The 17,652-nt window shown below is 39.0% G+C and overlaps 1 protein-coding gene across 6 annotated transcripts in view; it reads left to right on the top strand.

The window, feature by feature from the left end:
* Positions 1 to 17,652, top strand: part of SOX5 (SRY-box transcription factor 5) — a 454,554-nt gene that overhangs the window by 41,692 nt on the left and 395,210 nt on the right. The window contains exon 1 of one of the 6 annotated variants that reach the window (XM_089527610.1): positions 8,559 to 8,810. The exons of the other annotated variants lie outside the window; for them this stretch is intronic. The gene's annotated coding sequence lies outside the window, so the exon portion shown is untranslated. Of the gene's footprint in view, positions 1 to 8,558; positions 8,811 to 17,652 lie in introns of those variants that run through there. 6 annotated transcript variants of the gene reach the window in all.

The raw sequence follows: 17,652 nt of genomic DNA, 5'->3' as shown, positions 1-17,652 counted from the left end.
CCATGCTTGGATCCATGTTATAAGGAAGCTGTATGTATAAACTATTTGAGTGAGTAGTTTTGTATCACAGGCAGCCCTGCCAAACAATCAGAAGACCAGCTTCTTACGTCAAAGACCAGGGCTAGATTATCTCAGGATTTATTCCTATGTTCAATTTAGTTGACAGCCATTCTATTATGGATGACAGCCAACCTATGATAGGGATTTTGTCTCTCAGCTTCAGTCCTATTTTATGAATAATTGCCTGAGGTGGCAAGCGGCAGTGATCTGTGATTGTTCATGAAATGTCATGATGGAGAGCAGCAGTTTCACACATCCGGTTTATGAGGATAACCACACTCGACATGGAAAAAAAAAAGAATGTGGGGATGAGTTCCTGCTGTTGTTATTACTGGTGTTCTTCTGAACAAATATAGTGTGTCTATAGTACACACCATACTACACTACAGTTTGAGGCCAATTTAACCACCATGGCTCCATCCTATGAGATCCTGGAATTTGTAGTTTGGTAAAGTTCCTTAGAATTCTCTGGTAGAGAGATTTAATACCATAGTTCACAGGACTTCAATAGAGCTGTTTTAGCAGAGAATTGAAAACACTTCTCAAACAATAAATCCCAGAAGTTCATAAGATGGAACCATGATGGTATCAAACTGCTACAACTGTACAGTGAATACATTCATAAAATTCTGTAATTCTGATTGTGCAAATAATGCATTTTCAGGGGGGAAATGGAGCATGTAGATGAATTCCATTATTGTGGTACTTGAGTATCAAATCCTATCCCACCCTAGAAAATGTTGTTGATATTATCTAACTTGGACTGCTTCAGGTGTTTTTGATGAAGGAAAACCTTGCATTTGCTATGGATATTGTTTTAGGCAAAGGTTGGATGGCAGGTTTGACAGTTCATAGAATGTTGCAGAGTATGCCAGAACTGGCAAGGAGGTTGTGATGTTTGATTTATAAATTGCAGGACTGATACTGGAGATTGATACTAAGTGCAGAATTATATTTAACTGGTGTTTGCCAACCCCCCTCCACTTTCTGATATTTCATCAGATAGTGCCTTTCCATTTGAAGATCTGTCTCAAGGGAGAGAAATGTGTTTTTAAAAAGAGAGAGAGAGAGATTGAGATTCTGCTAATCTGCCCCCAGCAAATCCAAATTTTGCAGGTGAATAGGACATACTCTTATAATTGTAGTGTGGCACAGTTCCTTCCAAATGATATTATAATTTAAGACACAATAGTCCAAAATTCTGATCTTGTTTCCCCACTTATTCATCCTATTTGTAGTTGTCATTCATTGCTTTTAAGGGACATGTGTTCATTCTGGACTCCCCTTTATTTTGCCCAAGTCACCTCTGTTATAGTTAGCAACACTGCTGCTGGAGATAATAGAAAAAAAGAGGCTTAGTGGAAATTATCTGCATTGAAGACTGCCCTGCCATGTGTATGTTTGGCTTTTGGTGACAGATGGGTGTCTAAAAAAAGTACAACACCTCTTTATGATGTCCTCTAGATATATGCTCCTATATTTGTTAGGCCACATGCCATTTAAAAAATAATTGCAGTGTTTTCTTACAATTACTAGCAGGTCAGATAGAAATGTTAAATGACAAAGTACCTTTCAGTTCAATCATATTTTACATATATCCACACACACTCACAATCACATGTTGATGAGAAAGGCTGAGTGACAATTTTACTGGGACACATCAGAGACTTATGGATGATGATTTGCTCAAAGGCAACTTGTAAATTCTGAGCCTAAGAACAATTGAAATCTTTGAGGTTTTACCTATTCTAACCCCTGGATTAAACCAGTGATATTTTAAGACTTCTCAGTGTCTTGTAATAGCAGACTCAAGAGGTGAATGTCATGACAACCCCCACTTTTAGCAACTATTTTGTTGACTCCCTCCCTGCAAAAAAATTGGAACAGAAATGTAATGAGCATCCTCCCCCAATAATCCCATGCTCAGTAGCAATGGAACAGTGGTTGGTTGACGGAGTGACTAAAAAAACTGATGGGGTAGGGAGGTGATGACCTTTTGGATAATTGCTATAAAATTTTGGTGCAGTTCCTACTTCTTCTCTGTTCTCACACTCAAGTACTGCACCATCAATTCTCAAGAAGTAATTAGTTCTTTTAGCCCTGCTTCTTCCACAGCCTGCTTATTTTCAGTCCTACTTTGTGGAAGGTAGCCCTCTGTTTGAAGGGCTGTCTGGTCCCAGCGAACTATCCAAAAAGAGGGCATGAAGCAGTCATGAGGTTTCCCATCCCGCGTTAGCATTCTGAAAGCAGATGGAGCAGACATAGAGTCACTAGGTGACCTTTCTTCTCTCCTATGATTGATATGTATTGTATTTATGGGCAAATCATAGTGATCCTTTCTAAATGTTGCATAGTCGTTTAAGCTGTCTGATGCAGTAGACCAGCATTTCTTTCTTCCCAAGTGTGTCCGAGACTGGCACCATATTTGTGCCCATTGACTTCTAGTGCCCTGGAAACTCTCCAGAAACTGGCAGCTGATGCCTCATTGATTGACCCTGGCCCATGGGCCACCAGTTTGAGTAGCACTGGTTGATGCCTAAATACCCCAGAGGTACCAAATTCCCTCTAATTGTGGAAACTAAGCATGGTCAGCCACGTTAGTACTTGGATGAAGGTTCACCAATGAAAACCAGGTGCTATAGGTTATATGTCAGAAGAGAAAACTGGCAAAACCACCTCTGTGTAGTCCTTGCCTAAGAAAACCCTATGAAAACTATGGCCATAAGTCGATAGAAAACCTAAAGGCACATACACAATTTTTATTCCTGTTAATTGCCAGGTAACTGTTGTTTGTGCTCATTTCAACACAACTCTGAACTGGTGTTGTGTTGAAGTGAGTAGAGATTCTTCAGAGTTAGCGTCCTGTCTTGGGTAAAGCCCTGGAAGTCAATATTTATGAAATCATTGTGTGCTATAGATCATTGTGTGGATGTGAACCACTTTGACAAGTCAAGCTCTTGATGGCAAAGTTCATTTCAGGAATGAAGGAGTAATCCAATCACAACCGTGACTGAAAAAGTGTTTTCTGGTTGCAAAGATTTCCTGTGTGGTGCTGGCTGGATATTAGAAAGGTATGGAACTCTATCCTCAGTCTTTGGCTCCAACTATCCTTCTTGTTGCTATCTATTATTGATATCTAAGGCTCTGATTTCTCTATGACTATTTCATCTCACCACTTCAGTGGCATGGTTTCCTGTATGAGTAGCAGGAGGATGTCTAAGAAATCCTGGAGCTGTTCCTCAGGAAGGGAGAAACATAGCAAGCTCTTTATCCCAATTCAGATCCTTGGCTCATCTAGTTCAGTATTTCCTATATTGATTGACAGTGGCTGTCCAGGATTTCAGAAAGGGCTCTTTTCCAGCTATGTGGAGATGAGAGGTTACAAAACTATGTGCCCAGCTAGGCATGTTATGTCTCATTTTGGCAAGCAATGATTCATTTCCCACAGCCAAGAGGGCTGTTAGTCTCTTTCCTGCATTGTCTACCAAAGCTGTGTATCATCAGAAATGAGGAAAGATTAAATTGTAAAAACAGAATTTATTTGCACGAAAAGTGCATATGCTGGTTTGTATGTATAGATGTTTTTTAACTGATGTAATTTAAATAAATATTTCATCATAGTGAGGATGGTTGTGGTTGGTCATTGTCCAGGTGCTACCTTTTGATGGTCCCTACCTGTTCTGTCTTCTTGTGGTTGTTTATCTTTAAACTGGGCTTGGAGTAGGCTTCAGGGAAAGGCATCTTTCAAACAGAGGAATGTCCCTGTAAAATAGGACACTAGCTGCAATCCTAACTGATATTTTTGGTAAACTCTCATCTGTCTTCAGTGTGCAACTAGTGTAGGAGGCAGCTCAATGGGATGGAGGAGGACTTGTTGAAAATTCTCAAAGCCACAATTAAAAACAACAACACATACCCACTTAGTTGTATGCTGCCAGTCAAATCTCCATTTTCATTTGTACTTAGGACTCACTAAAGCTATTGTTTCAGAGTTATAGTCCAAAAAAGCTAACATTTCCAAGTTCTGATGTGAAGTCGAAGGCTTTCATGGCTAGCATCCATAGTTTTTTGTGGGTTTTTCAGGCTATGTGGCCATGTTCTAGAAGAGTTTATTTTTGACGTTTTGCCAGCATCTGTGGCTGGCATCTTCGGAGATTGCTGACCTGGAAGAGAGTGGGTATATACATACTTTGTGATCCTGGGTGATTCTAAGTTTTGATACATGATCTGTTGACCCCTGCCCCAAAAGTATAGATAGAGCATATGCATTGGCTATATATGTGTATGCTCTGTTTCATATGGTACATTATGGCGCGTTACAGACTGCCCTTTTGGGGCGGCCTGTAGGCACTCCTTTCCCCGCCGGATCAGGGCCTCAGCTGCCACAGTGGCAGCCTCTGAGGCCCTGATCTGCCGCTTTCCAGGCCGCGGGGAAGCGGCAAAAGGCCGCTTCCCTGCGGCCTAGAAAGGGGTGTCCTTGGGGCTTCATGCCCCAAGGACACCTGACAGCGGCGGGGATGCGGAGAAAGGGGCCGTGTAGAGGCTGCGCCAGTGATGCAAATTGTGGAAGGAGCTCCGAAACGGAGCTTCTTCTGGGGCCATGGAAAGGGTGTCCCAGGCGCCCTCGTGTGGTCCCACTACGTCACTTCCGCGCCGCCCCGTTTGGAGGCGGTTCGGTCGTGACATAGTCATGGCGGCCCCCATGTGGGATGAGTGCATAAGGCACGCACTTTCCCTAACCCTAGTACGTCCCCAGGACGTACTTTACACCCGTCTGTAACGGGCCTATATGTGCTAATGGAGGAAGTTGTGTGTGAGCCTTAAAATTCACCCCAAGGTCCCATCACATGTAGAATTTAGGTGCTGAGGATATGTGTGAACTGGGCCAGAGATTGCTATCAGGGATCCATATGGATGAATGGAGCAAGACATAAATTGACATGTGTGTGTTTGTGTGTGTGTACAGAAGTGAACATTTTATTATGGCACTTTCAAGTTACGATTTGCGTGCCACTTCTTACCAATGCAGGTAGAACTTGTATATTGAATCTAACACATAGCTTCTCAATGGAAACCATTTGTACCATCAGCAGCAAGTTTTTCTAGGAATCAAGTGTCTATCCACATTTGAATCAGGCATTGATGACTGCAAAAATGTTTTCCCAGTGAGAGAAACACTGGTGGTCTGATTTGACCCTGACACTCATTGTTTGTCTCCTGTCTGCTGAATTTAAAAAAGAAAAGTGTTTTTGGATTTCAAACGGTGTACAGTGTGATACTGTGAAAGGTGCCAAGTGGTTATTTTAAGGCAGTTTATGGATCTCTGTATAAAATTGCCAGTGTTAAGAAACAGAGGGTGGGGGGTACAGCTGCTTTTTAGATCACAAAGGCCTCTCAGTGGGGGAATACTAAAGGGGTGGGGAGAGGAGAAGCAAGCGAGTGAGTGAAAAAAAAGAGGGGGGAAGTTTCCAGTCTGTGGTAGAAGAGTTAAAATAAACAAACAGCAATGGGCGATTATTTCTCTCCATCAAGGCTCCTTTATCCTAGTATGCTCAGTCAGTGGTCAACATGTTAGACGCCCCTCCCTGGTTTATCCATTCCTCCTTTGACAGCCTTGGTTTATACAGCTGGGTCTTTGTGGAGCTTTATGGGAATTGCTGTAGAACAACAGGCGTGAAGGTAGACAAAGTACCTATGCAGTGAGGGCTGGCAGACTTTCGGCATGTTTTCCTGGAGTGAGGAATAGATGTGGTCACCACAAACAGGCTTATGCCTTCCTCTGCACCGTATGACTTAAAAGTGCCAGAGTTTTTCTTACAATGTGTACTGCTCCATTTTTGTACAAGAGGGACAGAATTCCACTGAATTGAGGTAAGTGGCAAAGAGGGTATTTAAATAGCAATTCTATGATTCTAAGTGGGTTTCTCAGGATCTTCTGGTTTACTTGCAACCTTCTTTGACTGATTGTCTACATCCCACCTTTATCTTAGCAAAATGAAGTAAAGCAAATCCAACTGGGACATAAAACATAAAATAGATTAAAGATGCAATTAAAAGCACATCAGTAAAATTAAAAACAGCAGAACTAAAAGGACTCCACCTGTCCAGTTCTCTAGCAGGGATCACTCACCAAAGTGACCAAAGCCATAACAAGGCCTGAAATCTTGTCCCATAACCAGCCCTGAAATCATATTGAAGTTGATCTAGATAATTCACCACATCCAGGAACTCCTTGAACTGAGATGCCAATATCTGCTCCAGAATGGGTTGTTGCATCCCCTGTCACCCATTCGAAAATAACTTGACCAGCCTTGGTACTGTTCTCCTTGATTTGAATATGTTGGGAAGGTGTCATTTGCTGCACCACTTCTGTCGGCAACATGCCTTCGACCAACCTTCTCAAGAGTTCCAACTGCCCCAGAGGTTTAGATGGTACCTCATTTTTTGCAATCCATTCAACATTGAATATAACACCAAGGTTGTCTCTTCCTCCCTTAAAATTTAATGTGCCTGCTGTTGAAAAACAGATTAACTCATACCTTAATGGAATGTATCTCAAGCTATTGAATGGGAAGGGATACATTTTTTTATAAAGTGCCAAGAACCAGTAGAATGAGGCCTTGGGGTTTGGTCCCAGGACCCCCCCATGGTTCCCCAAATCCATGGATGCTCATGTCCCATTAAATACAATGGCATAGTAAAATGGTGTCCCTTATATAAAATGACAAAATCAAGGTTTGCTTTTGGAAATTTATATATTTTTAAAATATTTTAACACTGTGGATGTTTGAATCCATTGATTAAAAAAATCAGTGGATATGGAAGACTGACTGTACCATATTTCTGTCCATTGGCTACAGTGGTTTCTTTCATTCCTGAAAAGTCACAAGGGACCATCAGCCAATGGTTTATGCACTGGCAGTAGTCCATGGACCACCATTTTGAATAGCAGAGCATAAATGGACTTCCTAGAAAAACATCCCTACCACACAATGACACATATAAGAGAGAGAGGGAGAGGGAGTGGAGAGAGAGAGAGAGAGAGAGAGTTTGTCTGCTCTGGTCAGAATGAGTTACATTTTTTGGATGTGGCACTCCAAATCTCTTCCCTACAGTCTCTTAGGATTCTTCTGCCCAGAAAGGGCATGTGAAGTGAACATGACAAGGATGCTACTTAAAGTTAATTGGTTGGTTTTGTCCATTTAAAAGTCTTCAATCAGTTAAAAGAATTGCCCCTGCTAATTAAGCAGCAGATTTTAAATAAAAATACTAGCAGCTATAAAATGTTAGATGACACCTGAGATCTGGGACAGGACAACTACAGTGGTATCCACTAAGTGTGCACCATCAAAAATGAAAGAGTGTATTGCTTCAGATGATTTATTGTCGTTTTAACTTGCCAGCAAATTTCCTTGACTGATCTTCTGTACACATCTTACCTGGGATTAACTCCCATTAAAATTGAAGGCACATCAGTGTCATATTTGAGTAGGAATGTCAGTCTTAACATTTCACTTTTCATGATGAAACACAAATAGCCAACATTTTCTCACCACTGGATGATAAAAACAAATTTGGAATTTTGTTTTGCATTTCAGGATTTTTGGTAAAAAATATTGTGAGCTTTTTTTTATGCACACACACACACAAGTTTATCTCCTTCTGAGCAGAAAATAGCACTTGTTCTTTTCACCCTCTTACAGTGATAAAAAAATTGACATTTCAGATACCTTTTATGTCGAAACACTTTCTTTTTCTTAAAGGATGAGAAAATGTGCAAATATTCTTTACATCCCTACTTCTGGGTAAACCTGCTTGTGATAACCTGTAAAATGTATATAATTGCATTATATACTGTAATCCTGAGCATATTTAGTCAGATGTATTCCCTCTGAGCCCAACACAACTTAGTCTTTCGTAAGTGGGTTTCAAATTGCTGCCTTTACTGACAAACAAGGTGATCCTGTGGATCATGTAAAGGTAGACATACATCTTTTTGAATTGGCTGAAATTTAACTATCAAGTACTTTTATCTAGGATTGCAGGCTAAGTTTTCTTCAGTCAATTGAGAATGTTAATTTTCTGTACAAGTATCTATCTAATTGAAACAGAGACAATAGGTGAATGAGACAAAATTAATTTCTTTTTCTAGTGTTTGAATATCGATGTTTATGAGAGCTGATATTTTGCTGTCTATACATTTAATTCTCCAAAATAGATGCACATAAATGGATACACAAATGTTGTCCCCCAAGGCATATGTAAAGAAATACACATTACTAAAATATGCACTAAAATATGTCACTCTGCTCTATTTCTCTAAAATAAGCACATCGACACCTTTAAAATGTGCCCAAATTTTAAACAGTGTTGCATAATACAGAATAAGATCTGAGGATGGATTTATGTGTGTTTTTAGTTGCTCATGTTGATGATTATTCATATATTAAATGTACACATACACACACACCACATGCTTCATTAGAAATTATTTTTTTCTTAATTTGAATATGGTAAAATTCTGTGTCAGAATTTGTTTGTGGTTGAGGCCTGGACTTCAGAACCATTTTGGAATATTGAAGCACCCAGTTTTAAAAAGTTTTATTTCTGCTTACAGAAAACTTTGCTTATGGGAGGGGGTGTAGTGTTCAGAATAATAGCAATAGAAAAGTCCTGCTGTGTGCTTTCTTTCAGGAGGAGAAGAAGAAAAGGGGGTGGATTCTAATCCCAGGAGCTGTTTTGGGGTGCAAGTGAGTGTATTAAGTGTTGGATTCTTGTAGCTGAAAATACGGAGCAGAACAGGAGCTGCCTATTCTAGTTTGTTGGCATCCACTTAAGAAGAAAACTGGATCATTCCACCAAATCAGAGCTTCAGTTTGGAAGGAATTATTGCTGTATTGTTCACAGGAAGTTGAATTATTGTTCCCCTTAATGCTGTTTTTGCTGAGGAGCTAGTTGCATGCATGCAATAAGGATACTGTGGCAGGCAAGTAAGTTACTCAGGAGAAGAAGAAGAAGTGAAAGATCTCCTTGTGGGGAAAAAGTTTTTGCTCTAGTTTAGCCACAATTCACGCTTGCTGAAGCTTATGGCTATAAACATTTACAGTTATTATTGTTTACACGGAGCCTGGTGTGTGCATCCCACAGCATCTAACATTAGTAAGGGAAAAGTGGATTTTTTATTATTTTTCTTTTAACTTTTATTTGCATTTAAGAATTAATTTCTTTTCTCAAAATGCATTGAAAGTCACAAGGGTCCCCACCCCCACCCCTTTGACTCTTTCCCAGTCACATTGTTCCCATTATTTTTTAGGAAAATGTACAGGATGGTTCTGTAAAAGACTGTTGCCCAAAGAAACATCTATTTTTGAATTTAGGAAAAAAAAAGATTGTGTGTTGAAATGTAAAATACTTTTTCAGCCAAGACAAATATCGTTTAGTGCTGATAGACATGATCTAAATAAAATGCATCACATTTTACAGGACTGTGCTCTCTGTCTTGGCAACTTAACATCAGCGTGTCTGCTGTATTTTGAAGCAACTTTAGCGGCAGATAAGTTGCCAGATGTCGCTTATTTTAAAGGATCCTCGTGAAACATGGCATGAATTTAGGCTATAATGGATGTCATATATTTTCAGTCTAACGACCCACAATCATTTCCCCTTCCAATTTGGATTGTGATTCTCCCTTGCATTGGTATATCTAGAAATTGACTGGCCAGTCACTTTGTGGTCACTTGGACCTCTGATAGTTGTGATGTTAAGTCAAAGGCTTTCATGGCCGGTATCCATAGCTTTTTGTGGGTTTCTTGGACTATGTGGCCATGTTCTAGAAGAGTTTATTGTCTGATGTTGTCTGAGAAGCTGGCAAGATAGATGAGTAAATTATACATGCCAGATTAAAATAACACAACTCTTAAATTGGATCTTCTTCTCCATGTGTTCAAAAACATACAGTTCTATATAATAATCCTAATATATTTCTTGCCTACAATGTGGGGAACAACAGAAGATTCATATATAACACATAGCATCGGTAAAAACAACACCAGTTAAAAACACATATGTGGGGCATTTTCAGACCTTAAAATTAACACTGGAGGTGTGAATCTATCATCACAATGCTTACCTAACCCATTCAACGTACATGTTTAAAAAACTTATGTGCTGAATGGATGTTGAGTGTTTGGAAGGGTCCTTTTTTGAGTGGAAAATCCTAAATCCAGTCTCTGGAATCTCCAGGTAAAAGAATCAGGTAGCAAGCATTCAAAAGAGCGAATACTTTTCTAGTTGAGAACCTGTAGTACTGTTTTTTGTCAAAGGCAAAGGCAAAATATTTTGATCTAGAATAAGGCAGTATTCTATATTCAGAGATGTGTGTCCTTCCTGGGTATAAGAGGCCACTTTTTCCCATCCCACCAAGGAAGGAAAGACATATATCATCAGAAAAGGGGACAAAGCAGGACAGAGATAAAATATGGACATGCTAATTTAAATGTGTCAGTGGCCTGTTTAAAAGAAAATGCTGATACTGTATTTAAATAGAAAGACAGTAAAGATTAATTCCTTGTCTGGAATTCCAAAATCCAAAATATTCCAAAATCAACAACTTTTGGAGCTGAGTACCTGTACTGTGAGGCTGGAAAGAGAACATGGATCTGTGAAATGGGGTAGTGAAAAGGGAATAGCTATTTATAGGTCTAATTTCGATGGTTACTTCCAAGTAGAAAAGACCCATTACATTGATGGGAGTCTTGCTAAATTAAGACTTATGTCCAATTCCAGTGATTCTTGTTTGGATTAGTTGGGATTCTAGTAGGGATTTGATGATTTAGTTGGGAATAACAACTGGATATAGGTTTTAACTTTTAAATGCATCTTACTGTATTCCATATACTAATTTGCAAGTTTGGCTTTTTTTTGGTACCAACCATTTAGCTTGTCATTCCTGATCAGGGAGGGGAAATAATGACTACCTTAGCTATAAAATTTTGGATGAAGAGGTCTCTTGTAGTGAACGTATTTGTTGCTAAAAAACAGAATTATTATTTGGGTTTGCTATAAGCGGGGTAACAGTCTGATAAAAATGGGATCGGGGAACTAACTTAAAGCAGTGTTTTAGCAAATAAATGAGCTTGTAGATTTAATTCAAGTCCAGTCAAGCAAGGGCTGTTTGCATGAGAGATGTGACCGATAGGGCTCAGCTTCCTCGAAATATCAACAATGGTGGAGTCCCGCTGTTTCCAAATTTGTGCTGATGGATGCCCATTGTGTTTGACATGACATCCTTCTGCTGGAATGTTCCCTGGGGCTGCAGCCACAGTTGTACTTCATTGGTCTCCTCTTACTACTAGGTCTTTAAAGTCTGGCAGAAGCTAGATGAGTACAGTAAAGATTTTCTGCACATAGGCTGGAAAGAAATTATGAGCAGGGATACCTTGCTCATTCCCAATAATGGAATGTTTATCCAGAGCCACATAGCAGATGCCAGTTTGTACTGGTGGAGATGCCAGAATTCTTGTACATCTCTTCCTGTCCTGAAATGAGGGCTTAATAGCTTGACTTTGAAGCTGTGTGTTGAAAGTTGTTGTGCTTTTTTTTTAAGCTGAGAGATAAACATGAAACATGCCAGCTTCTGCAGCATGCTCAAATGTCAAAAGTAACATTTTAAGTACAAAATTCATATTGGCATCTTGAATATGGAACATTAACCACAAAACATGAAATTTGGGAGCTTTGGACTTGTTTGGCAGTTCCTGATTGTTTTGTTAGTCATTAAACATGAAGTCTCATAAACAACCAGCAGTCAAATCCTAAATACCAATTCATCTCATCCGTCAAATGTTGTCACAGTCAAAATACTATTATTGCATCCTCTCAAATACTAATACTAATACTATTGCATGTTGGCTAAAAATGTTGTTGTTTGTCAACCATGAAACATGGAATCATTTATGTATTAACTACATTTATACATCTCCTTTCTTTAATTCAGGGTAGTGAACATAGGTTCAGAAAGCCTAGTGGTGTGTCTTAAATACTAAGAGCAATTGTGTGTCAGCTGTCAAATACTTTCAAACATGAATGGTCTAATTATCAAATATTGAAAATTAATATTATTTAATGTCATCTACAAAATACATGATACCTAAGAATATCTAGAGAATATCCAGTGTTAAATTTCATAATATACCCCGGAGCTCTTTGAATAGAAATAAAAAAAAAATTTCTTTCCTGGGTAGTTTATTTGGCAGTCTTTCTGCAGGAGGAAAAATCCCAGTGCAATTTTTAGGCAAAATGAAGTCTCTGAACTGGCCAAACTGTTAAATTAACTTCTTTTTGACATTTTCCCTGTCTCTGGATAGAGCTGAAGACCTCTGCTCCTCATTCTGGCTGCTGACTCCAAGTCATACATTATCAGTCTTGTTTCATATGTGGCTGCCCATCACCTTGACTTCAGCCACAACATGGGAAGAAAACCCTTAAAAAAAAAAGGCTCCCAATATCCCACAGCCAGTATGGCAACTCACTATGGTGGCTGGATATTTGGGGAAGTTGTAGTTCCAAAAAAGAAAGTATTTCCAAGTTCTGTTTCAAAGATCATCCCCCTCCCCTCCCATTTCAGGATGCTTTTTCAAGGTTGTGTGTATTGAGCATCTGTCCATGTCCATTCATTTTTTTCCATTGGTGGGATATGCATCTCATCTTCTTCCAAGCAATCTTTTGCCAACTTCTGCCAATACTCAAAACGATTGCAGCATAATTCACTTTGATTTTCATTTGCTGAGACTTGAGTGTTAAAGAACATTGACTTGAAACTAAATTGCACAGAGGTGTGTTTAAGGTATCTGCTGTTGGGGTTAGTTGGCTGAGAGTATACTGACTAGAAATGTATTCACCAATCCACTATTTCCTCCCTGCCTCCCTCCCTCCCTCTTTCTTTCTTTCTTTCTTTCTTTCTTTCTTCTAATAATGCACATGCATAACAAAGAAGATAATGATTGATACATTCATAGAAACTAATGATTAACAAATTATTGTGTCCCAAAATGACTGACAGCTGAGACACAATTTTTATTTACTTCATCTCATTTTTAAAAAATAGCAAAGAAGAGTTGTGTGGAAAGTTCCCCCCTCCATTTTTTTAAATAAAAGAAAATATAATGAATAAACTGAACAACTGGGGGAAAGCTGTCTGCACTAAGGTAGAGATGAATGGATGATTATCTCCATCATTCAATTTTACATGAAGGTTGAGGGCAATTCAGTTCTAAGTGTCCACTAGAGCCCAGGCTGTGATCTTCTGGCTCACCACACTGTAATCTGCTATCTGAGTAATCTTATGAATTGTTTGGGTACTGCTTTTGTCTTTAAAGTTCCAGATTTACATCTTCTCCACTGGTCTCTCAGTTCTTCTTCAGTTTATTTGGGCTGGTAAGCATGCATAGAGATACCTACACACATGTCTGTCTCTCTTAATGCAGTCTCTCTGCTCTTAATGCTGCTGCCTGAAGCAACCATTGCTACCCCTGTTCCTCCTCTTCTTACCTTGTGGCTCATCATCACCTCTCTCCCTCCTTGCTGGCTCAAATTCCTTTCATCACTGACTCCTTGCTCCATCACTTCTCTGCTAACACTACCAGTTGTTGATGCTCTTCTCCATAAAGCTGGTCAATCCCAAATGCATTGATTTAAAGGCTGAGTGGGAGCTATGTGGCCACTCCCAGTCACCATAGCCAATGTTGAGAGTTGGTGTCCAATAACATCTGGAGGGCTACACAATTCCCATTCTTGCTTCCTCCCTCAGAACAAGCCATTGTGGGTGGGGTGCTCTGAAAGATTTCCTATCATTAATAAAGGAAGAAGAGCAACAGTTTGATTTCCCAGCATTCTGCTGTCTGTGGTAGTTCCCTCAGTGCACCCACAGGACACACTGGCCCTTGTCTTAATATCAAGTGATTATTGAATATATATAGCTAGAACCATCACAGGTTACAAATGCAGAATTTTCAGTTATGTATATAAGTGCTTTGTGTGTCTGAAAGTAAATATGAAAGTCTTATTTTGTTGACCTCAAACTCTTCCTTCTTACAACCTTGGAACTATATGCCCCCTTTCTAATCTTCTCCTACATTCAAGTTGAGTGTGATAACTCTTTTCAATATGTGTGAGTCCTGACTGCTTTCTATCTTCTGTGAGTTTTTCTGCTCATTTGTAAAAAAAAACTTTTTACAAACAAGTTACCATGACTGCATCATAGATAACAGACCCATAGATTTAGAAGGGCTGCAAATGCCACCTATCCAATATCCTTACATGTAAAGAACTAAAGAAGTCCTGAGAGATGGCCTTCCAACCTCTGTTTAAAGACCCCCAAAGAAAGAGAGTCCACCATTATCTGAAGTTGTCTATTCAAATGGCTGCTACTTGAATTCACTAGAATGTGAATTTCATGAGCTGGTTATTGGTCACGTTTCTTGTTGGTCCTAAAAATCTCAACCCTCAGTTTAGTTCAGTTTTATTTCTTAAAACCTTAGGCCATCACAGTATGAAACAGTGGAAATGGGTATTGTACAGAAAGTTGACTAAATGATAAAATCAATATGAATAAACTGAAAATACTTAAAATTAAGCCACCAATACAACAAGAGGGGGGAATTATATTTTAATTGCTAAATTTTAAAGTTCAGCATACAGATTTCTAATTTTGGTCCTATAGGTAATTAATCATAATCAAATGTAAACTTGTAAGCAGTGCTAGTAGGACAAGACTACAGGGTAGTTTGGAGTGACATGGTCTAACAGACATCTCCCATGGCACTTGGATAACAGTGATGGTGGTAGCCCAGTCACAGAATACCATGATATGCAGTTAATACAAGTGCTGCATCAGCCAGTCAAGGGTGCCTCTATATGCCATTTGAACTTAAACTCCATTCCTAAATGTGAGAGTGGCTGAACTGATAAGGTGCTACTTTGGGAGGGAGGGTGTATAGTCAATGATGTGATGGAATGCAGGGTATCAATTAATAGCCCTGTAGACCCAGAGGATATTTAAATAAATTGTACCAAGATGGCATCCTAAATCTATCACCATCCAGCTGCATTGGATCACTCTGAGTTCTAAATGTATGAAGGAGGGAGAAAATCTTCTCTCTGACTACATGCTCTCTATATAAGGAAAGGTGTGTGTATAAATGACACCTGGATATTGACTGATCAAAAAGAATGAGCTTCAGCCAGTTGGGATTGAGGACTCAGGAGACATTTTGCACCCTAATCTGAAAGCTGGCTGCTTTGTTATGTCTCAAAAGGCTTGTTAAGAAATTAACTTTGATTTTATGGGGAGGTAGAGGGGGGAGGGGGGAAGGTATAGTAAGGTGTTTTTTTAATGGCATACAGTTTAAACCATCTTGTTATATCCTGTGGACTTGGAACTGTCAAAAAGGCAAAGCTGGTATTTAAATAAAAATGCTTTCTATTTCTCTTGGGATTTTTAAAAACTTTTTTCCCCTCTGAAGTGTACCAGTTATAATTATCCATAACTATGCAGGCCTGTATTTAATGCTGTTTCATAATTACAGGTCTTAATGCTAGATTATACAAAGTCATTTATAAATAGTCAGAAGAGAAGGACTTTGGGAGTTGCGAACCTGTGGATTGCTGTAAGGTTGTGGCAGCTGATGGGATTTCAGCTGTATATACATATAGATGTGGTGTTAGCTGTGTAATGATTGATGAATCCTTTAATTAATTCCCCAACAAGTTCCGATTTATAGCCCCATATCTTTTTCTCCTGACACATCAGTGTTCATCACTTTTAAAGACATGGATAAAACCATCCCCCCTCTCTCCTGCAAGCTTCTTTGTGGATTTCTTGAAATATTTCTGGAGCATTTTGCTGAATGTAACAAGATTAGAGTTTCATAATTTTATGGTATAAGCAGTTGAGTTGGGATTGAAGTTGACTCTGTGCAAGGTGACAACACTTTTGTGAATATGGGGCATTCCGTTTGGGGTGGAAAAATCACAGTTCATTCAGTGAAGGAACCAAGAAGACAAAGTAGAAAATTATCAAGTAGATTTTTTGTTTTGTTTTGTTTTGTTTAAGAGGCACAAGGAATTTAAAAAGGGTAGGATGCTCCACTGCACAAGTCTCACTAAAAGGAATGGTTGCTGAAAGAGCATTGTCACACTCCATTCATTTCAACACGTCTTTCTTAAGGACTTCGTAGTAGATTGTATCTGCATCCATCAAGCATACACGGTTAAAAGAAGTTCATTAGGCATGCTTTATGACTAGTTAGGTTCTTGACAGCTTCCCGAATTTTGACAGTAAAACCAGGAGGTCTGGTGGATCAGCCTGTGAAGCTGAAGGGCAGTTTTCATCTTGATGGGTTGCAAAGTATAATGATTATTATATCACTTACATAAAGTTATCTCCAATAGGTTTCCTCTGCATTTCCAGACAAAAACCAGTGCACTGGTTTTAACATTCATACGTTTGAGTCCCAAGTACTCATTCTTTCCCTCATGAGCCTTCTCATGTTTTGGCACCTATATCAAAAGACCCTATGGATGCCCTGCTAATACACTCTAGAAAACTGATGTTTGGATTCAGAATAATAATAATAATAATAATAATAATAATAATAATAATAATTTATTTCTATACCGCCCTTCTTGAAATCAGGGCGGTGTATAACAAGAACAATCAATACAATTAAAATACATTAAAAACAATACAATAAAAACAAAACAAACTCATGCCAGCTCAGAAATGCTGACGAAGGGGGGAAGAGGGGGGAGAGTATTCTGAGGCAAGAATACTGAATTAGAATTAGCCTGAACAGTATAGCAAGGGTGGGATGATTGAAAATGGAGAGTAATGTGCCCCCACATGTCTGTTCTTGCAAGTCCAAGATCCTGACCCAACATAATTTCATGAGTCAAAATGAAAATTGTTACTTCTCAAATTGTCTGGAAAAAATGGTCCTTCTTTAAAGCAAGGAATAGGACTTTGCTTTCATTTTTATTGCAGGAGTGGAAATCATACAGCTCTCCAGATATTGTTGGACTGCATTTCCCAGCAGCCCTAAACAGCATAGCCATTAGTGAAAATGCTTGAAGCTCCATGACACCTTAAAATTACAACAAAATGCTGTACAAGACCTAATAAAGTGTTGTATTTCTAAATGATGGATTCTTCTTCCCATGAAGAATTAGTGATTTTTTTTTCGGGTGAATCAATGTTATTCCTGCTGCACTGGGCCTATGACTTTGTTATCTACATAAATCATTTGCAGTCACATTGCATCATGGGTTTTGAAGTCTGTGCCAGCATTATCTTGTTTCTGTGAATATTTGGGGAGAGGGAGGCAGTTGTGATGGTTTGGTGTAAACGAGAAATGGTTTGATTCTGCTAAGCTGCACATGACATATGTGGGATATGCATATGGGAATGGGGATTATTTGGTGAAAGAAATTAAGCCAGAGAGTTAGCACCAGTTTTAATTTCTCTCCTTTTAAAATGATTTCTTGATGATTAATGAAATATAAATAAATTTCGAATATTGAAGTTTGCCCTCACCA

The sequence above is a fragment of the Sceloporus occidentalis genome, unplaced genomic scaffold (assembly GCF_023333645.1).
Source record: "Sceloporus occidentalis isolate IW3139 unplaced genomic scaffold, rSceOcc1.0.p SCAF_5, whole genome shotgun sequence".
NCBI classification, from domain to species: domain Eukaryota; kingdom Metazoa; phylum Chordata; class Lepidosauria; order Squamata; family Phrynosomatidae; genus Sceloporus; species Sceloporus occidentalis.
This window is presented reverse-complemented; position numbering and strand designations above follow the sequence as displayed.